This window comes from Oryx dammah, unplaced genomic scaffold (genome assembly GCF_014754425.2).
Source record: "Oryx dammah isolate SB20612 unplaced genomic scaffold, SCBI_Odam_1.1 HiC_scaffold_26, whole genome shotgun sequence".
NCBI lineage: Eukaryota > Metazoa > Chordata > Mammalia > Artiodactyla > Bovidae > Oryx > Oryx dammah.
In genome coordinates, this window is record NW_024070210.1 from 65,714,770 (window position 1) to 65,721,236 (window position 6,467).

The following is a 6,467-nucleotide window of genomic DNA, read 5'->3' on the forward strand; positions in this document are numbered from 1 at the left end:
ATGTAACCACTGTATAATAAAAAATTTTGACTGCCCCTTGTTCCTAGAGGGAGACTACAAATCTCTGGAATTTACAGTAAATGAACCAGTGGAAATTAAACAACATACTCTGACACAACCAACAGGTCAACGAAGAAATCACGAGGGAACTTTGACAATATCTTGAGGCAAGAACTTCCCTGGTGGTCCAGTGATTAAGAATCCACCTTCCAATGCAGGGTACATGGGTTCGATCCCTGGTCATGGAACTAAGATGCCACATGGCAACTAAGCCTGTATGTTGCAATGAAGACACAGTGCAGTCAAAAAAGAAAAATCTTGAGACAAAACAAACACAACATACCAAAACTTACAGGATGCAGCAAAAGCAGTGCTGAGAGAGAAATTTATAGTTGTATATGGTTAACCTGACTTTATACATTAAGGAACCAGAAAAAGAATAAAACTAAACCCAAAGCAGCAAGAAGGGAAAAATAAAATATTAGAGCTCAGATAAATGGAGAACAGAAAAGCAACATACAAAACCAACAAAACCCAAAATTGGTTCTTACAGGGTCATCAGAATTCCTCAATCTGCAGCCAGTTGGTCAGAAGTAGAAGTGTCCTGAGGATCCTTCAAAATACAGCTGACATCTAAAGTAAGGACAGCCTTCCTGGGGGTCATGTCCTTTGACTTGGGTGCGGGGGCGGGTGGTGGTGGTGGTGGTGGTGGTCTGCATTAATTCCAGATGGTTAGTGTCAAAACTGTGTTGCAGTATACTAGTGTTCAAACAATGAGCAAAAGAATGAGGAAGTGAGTGAGTAACCTCTGAGGCAAGGTCAGAGGTGGGATTGAGGCTCCTGCCTTGTTCTGGGATAAGCCAGCTGCTGTATCATAAGGACACTCAGAGCAGCCCTGGAAGAGGCTAACAGTGGAAGGAACTGAGGCTTTCCACCACCAGCATGAACTTGTTATCCATGTGAATGAGCCACCATAGAATCAGACCAGATGACTACCATCCCAGCTAGTATCTTGACTATATAACCTTATGAGATGTCAAGCCAGAAACCATCCAAGCTGCTCCCTAACTGCTGACCCACATAAACTGTGAAAGATAATGAATGTTTACTGTTGTTTTAATCCACCAAATTTTGGGTAATTAGTTATGCACAATAAATAGCTCATACACTTTGCTTCCTCTAAGGACATGAAGAATGATATACCATAGGAGTTAAGTACTTTCTTACTTTGCTATGTAAACTCAGAACACATTTCATAAAACAAAAGTGGGTATCACTGTCATTCAAATTAAGTTTTAAAGTGTCCAAATCCAGGGTTTGTTAGACAGTTTCTGCCCCCAAATATGGATAGACTATACTAATATAGATCTGCTTAAGTAGATTTATTTCCTCCCTATAAATGAAAGTACACTATACACCTTGTTCTGCACCCTGCTTTTTCCTTTAAAGTATACTAGAGATCATTCTGTACCAGAATTTAAAGGTACTTTGTAAATACAAAAGCACTTACTTTGTAAGTACAAAAGCACTGATAAGTGCTTATCAGTTCCCTAGATTTATAGGTTGCTATACAAATGTAAAATTTCTATTACTCAGGCCCAATATGGAGTCCCTTGTGCTAACCCCACATCACCAAACCAAGACTTTAATACGTAACCTAACTGCAGTTTCACCCTCCTGCAGAAATGTAACCTTTAACCAGTCAGTCTGGAACTGCCCAGTCAGCAGAACCCTTCTGTTCCTCTTAGGAGGATGACCTTCCCTGAAATAATGTATTTTTTGCTAATAATTTCCTGTTTCTGCCCCGTTCCCACCTTTCCTCTTCTACAGCTCAGTGGAGGTCCTTTCTATCTGCTAGATGAGAGGCTGCCTGACTCATGAATCATTTAATGATGCCAATCTGATCTTTACTCTGCTGACATAATTAAAAAAGACACACACACCCCTATGTTAAACACCAGCATTATTCACAATAGCCAACATGCGGAAACAACCCAAATGTCCAGCAACAGATGAATGAATAAAGATGTGGCACATATATACAATGGAATACCACTCAACTATAAGAACAAAATAATGCCACTTGCAGCAACATAGATGCAACTAGAGATTACCATCCTAAGTGACGTCAGAAAGAGAAATACTGTATGATATCACTGATGTGTGAAATCTAAAGTATGACACAAATGAACCTATTATGAAGCAGAAATAGACTCACAAACATAGAGAACAGATGTGTGGTTGCCCTGGGGGCGTTGAGGGAGGAGAGAGATGGAGTGGGAGTTTGGGGTTAGTAGATGCCATCTCTCATATACAGAATGGACGGACAACAAGGTCCTACTGTATTGACATAAGGAACTATATTCAAAGTCCTGGGATAAACCATAATGGAAAAGTATATAAAAAAGAATGCGTGTGTGTGTGTATATATATGTATAATTGACTCACTTTACTGTATAGGAGACATTAAGACAACATTGTAAATCAACTATACTTCAATTAAAATTGATTAACTCAGCTGAATTTTTATTCAACAATCTGCATGGACTTAATTAACTAAGGTTATAAATCCAAGCAACAAAGCCTTTACTCTAAAAGCATAAGATAAAGACGCTTACAACTAAAGGGCACTTACTCTCTTTCCTCCGTTTTTATTCCTTTTTCTTAATATTAAAATATACATAGTTGGAGCTTTTCACTAACCTTTTTCATTTTTTAATTGTAAAATATGCATTACATACAATTTATCATCTTAACCCTTTAAAGTGTACAGTTCAATGGCATTAAGTACATTCACATTATTGTGCAACCATCACCACCACCCATCTCTATAACTCTTCGTATCACAAAACTGAAACGCTGTACTGATTAAATAAATCTTAATTTCCACTCCCTGAAGCCCCTGGCAACCATCCTTCTACTGTCAGGCTCTATGAGTTCGACTACATTTAAGCACCTTATACAATTGGGATACAAGATTTTAATCCGTAAAGCAGGTGAATGTTCAATGTTTTCATATATTATAATCAAGGTGTAAGACTAAGTAGACATTATGGGTTGAACTATGTCATACGTCATCCGCAAGTTCGTATGTTGTCTTACAAGTACCTCAAAATGTGACCTTATTTGGAAACAGGGTCACTGCATAAGTAATTAATTAAGATGAAGTCATACTGAAGCCAAATGGGCCCCTAATCTGATTAGTGTCCTTATAAAAGAATTTAGGACTCTGACATACACAGGGAGAATGCCCTGTGAAGAATGGAGTTATGCTGCCACAAGCCGAAGAACTACCAAAAACTAGAAGAAAGGGCCTTGAACAAATCCTTCCCAAGTGCATTCAGGGAGAGTATGGTCCCAACACCTTGATTTTAGATGTCTGATCTCCAAGTCACCCACTTAGTAGTTCTTTGTTATAGCCCAGGAAACTAATACAGTAGCTGTGAACCCTAATTTGCACATAAGGTTACTGTCTACTATGAAAGCACTATCACTTAATGCTCTTTGAGCAGCAGAATGTACTTTACTTCTGTGGTAAATTCAGAATAGATTCATACCAAGAGATAATAAAGGTGTACTGAAGAGCTTTATAATTCAAATTTAAGTGAATATACTCCAAAATTTGCCCAGTAACATTTATATTTTATCAACTGATCTCCTACAGTCTACTTAAATCTTTCCTCCTTATCCAATAAAAATTATTGGTTTGGGAAAATGATCAAATTTTTATTTTCTTTTATATCTAATACATTGCTTTTGTTGAAAATAAATGATTTAGCTTAAATATAAATAATTTATAGTCACTTGTGATATTCATTCTCAGTTGAAGCTAATGATTTCTTGTTCCACTTCCATCTAGCTATTTCTGAGCTACTTTAACAGTATTTAAAAGCATTAGCTACTTTTACTCACTTGCCAAATCCCGAGTTCAGCCTTTTGTTTTCTTTTTGAGATGAATATAAAAGCACCTAAATGGCAAGGAAATTGTTCTTCCTGCAGTAAGGGGAAGAAAGAAAAATTACAGTAAGGACATAGCCCTCATGTGTGCTACATGCATCAATGTGCATAATTATCCAAATGAAACAAATGAGTCTTAAACATTATAAAAAACTACTTGGAAGGAACAATCAGAAAAGAAGTTACTCTTTATCTGCACTGGCATTAATTTTATAAAGATGTCAAAACTCCTCAGGTTTTTAAACGAGTTTCCCCTTGGGAATCTGATGATGCTCTGGGCCCTCTCCTCCCACAGAAGACCTCTGCTTTAGTAAAGATGACCACTCGCCTGTTTGTAAGGTAGGAAGAATGTTCTGCCCCATATTTTCTTTACTTTCCTAAATGAAAGGAAAAAACTACTCCAGACAAAAGCAACAGAAAGGTTTTATTTCTTCACCCAGTATTTTCAGGTCAGCTAAATCCAGGGCCAGCAAAGAGTGTTTACCAGTCACATTCATTTGTATTATGACACACCATTTGAACCGGGCCTAACTAAAGTGCCAGTTTCAAACAGGCTTCACCAACTCAGAAACCTACTAACAGGAACCCTTCCCACAATTTAACTGAAAGACCGAATGTGAGGGGTCATAACAACTCAAATTACAAAAAGACACATCCCATAAAGTCAAACAAAAACAGAACAGAAATGCCTGAGTATTATACTTTGTAACCTCCCCCCATTAAACGAATTACTTTCTAATAATAATTCCCCAAACTCTTACTCATTCTCTCTAAAAATAATATTTATATATATATATAAATTAAATTGTACACTGACTTTTTCAGCTCTGGAAAACTACGGTGAATTTTATCTAGTGAGCCGAGACTAATGCGCCATTAGGCAACTATCAGGTCATACAAGGACAAAGCTGCTTTCTCAGACCTTAAAAAAGTTTGAGAGGCGGTAGTGGGAATAAATGGATGTAACAGAGTTAAGCAAGAGTACATTCACGATACACAGACTCAAACTGAAATCCCCGGGCGGGGTGGTGTGGGAGGCTGAGGAACCTGACCTGTTACAGCAAATCTCAAGGTCAACGGGACGGGCACACAAAATACTCAGAACTCGGACAGGCCTCGATTGAGACCCGAGACTCAAGGCAAAACAGTGGGCAAGAAGTTGTGAGACGAAGAACAGAAACAAACCAATAAAACTAAGATATTCTTCAAAGATAAACGACACAGAGAAAGCCAGATACACAGCAGCGTGGGTGCAACCACTGGGGAACGAGCCGAAAGCACAAACGCAGCCAAACCCAAGGCACGGAGGTCAGTGGCGAAACGGGTTTGAGAAGTGGTGCAGCACACTTCAAAGGCAGGGGCGGCCGCCCTAGGCAGCTCAGAAGGAAACCAGCGCCCAGCCAAGGCCCGCACCAGCTGCGGGCAGGCTCTGCACTCTGTTCCTCGGATGGTTTGGGCCGCGCCACCTCCTGCTAGTTCCCGTCCCTAGCCTTCCCGGCTTACCTCGCACGGGCCGGCAGAAGCACTCCAGCGCCCGGGGGCCGGCCCGCCCCCTGGCCCAAAGGCCAGATAGCTCAATGTGCTTCACTCCGCCATCTTCGCTCCTTCTCAAGTCCGCCAACTCTACGGCAGCCGTTTCCAGGCGCCCCGCCTCTTCCGCTAATGCTGAGTACAGATTGGATAGTGACTTGCGCAGGCGCGCTCTTCTTCCGTTGTAGGTTGGTTGGAATGTGTGTCAATCAATAGCTCTAGCCTCACTCTTTCGGCCTGTTTTTGCCTGTGATAGGGTCTCAGGTTTGAGGTAATAGGGAAAAATACTTTCTTAATTTCTTAAGAGTGTAAAATTATTTCCGCGTTTAAGCAGCGGAACTTCTTCGTTAGGTAGTCTATGGCTAGGCCGCGTGACTATTTTAAGCCATCGTTAGGTTAAAATATGCTACGACTAGTTTCATTTTCAGGGCCCAGGAACTTTTAACACTGTTGTTCAGTCGCTCGGTACTATCCGCCTCTTTCCGACCCCATGGACTACAGCACACCTGGCTTCCTTGTCCTTCACCGTCTCTGGAGCTTACTCAAACTCATGTACATTGAGTCAGTGATGCCATTCAGCCATCTCATTCCTCTGCCGCCCCCTCCTTATCCTGCCCTCAATCTTTCTCAGCATCAGAGTCTTTACCAAGGAGTCGGCTCTTTTCATCGGGTGGCCAAAGCATTAGAGCTTCAGCTTTAGCATCAGTCCTTCCAGTGCACATTCAGGGTTGATTTCTTTTAGGATTGACTGGCTCGATCTCTCTGCTTCCAAGGGACTCTCAAGAGTCTTCTCCAGCACCACAGTTCGAAGGCATCAATTTTTCGGTCCTTAGCCTTTTTTGTTGTCCAGCTCTCACATCCATACATGACTACTGGAAAAACCATAGGTGGGCAGTATAGGTCCTCAAACACCATTAAGGCTGTCATCTGAGCTAATTCCTAGAAGTACAGATTCCATACCGCTGCAGCTGAGATCCAGT

At 40.8% G+C, this 6,467-nt stretch overlaps 1 long non-coding RNA gene across 1 annotated transcript in view; it reads right to left on the reverse strand.

The window, feature by feature from the left end:
• LOC120853189 overlaps positions 1-5,745 on the reverse strand; it is a 14,441-nt gene extending 8,696 nt beyond the window's left edge. Inside the window, exons 1-2 of the long non-coding RNA XR_005718732.1 lie at positions 5,461-5,745; positions 3,913-3,993 (exon numbers count right to left, since the gene is read on the reverse strand). This is a non-coding gene — a long non-coding RNA (uncharacterized LOC120853189). The remainder of the gene's footprint in view (positions 1-3,912; positions 3,994-5,460) is intronic.
• Positions 5,746-6,467: the final 722 nt, after the last annotated feature.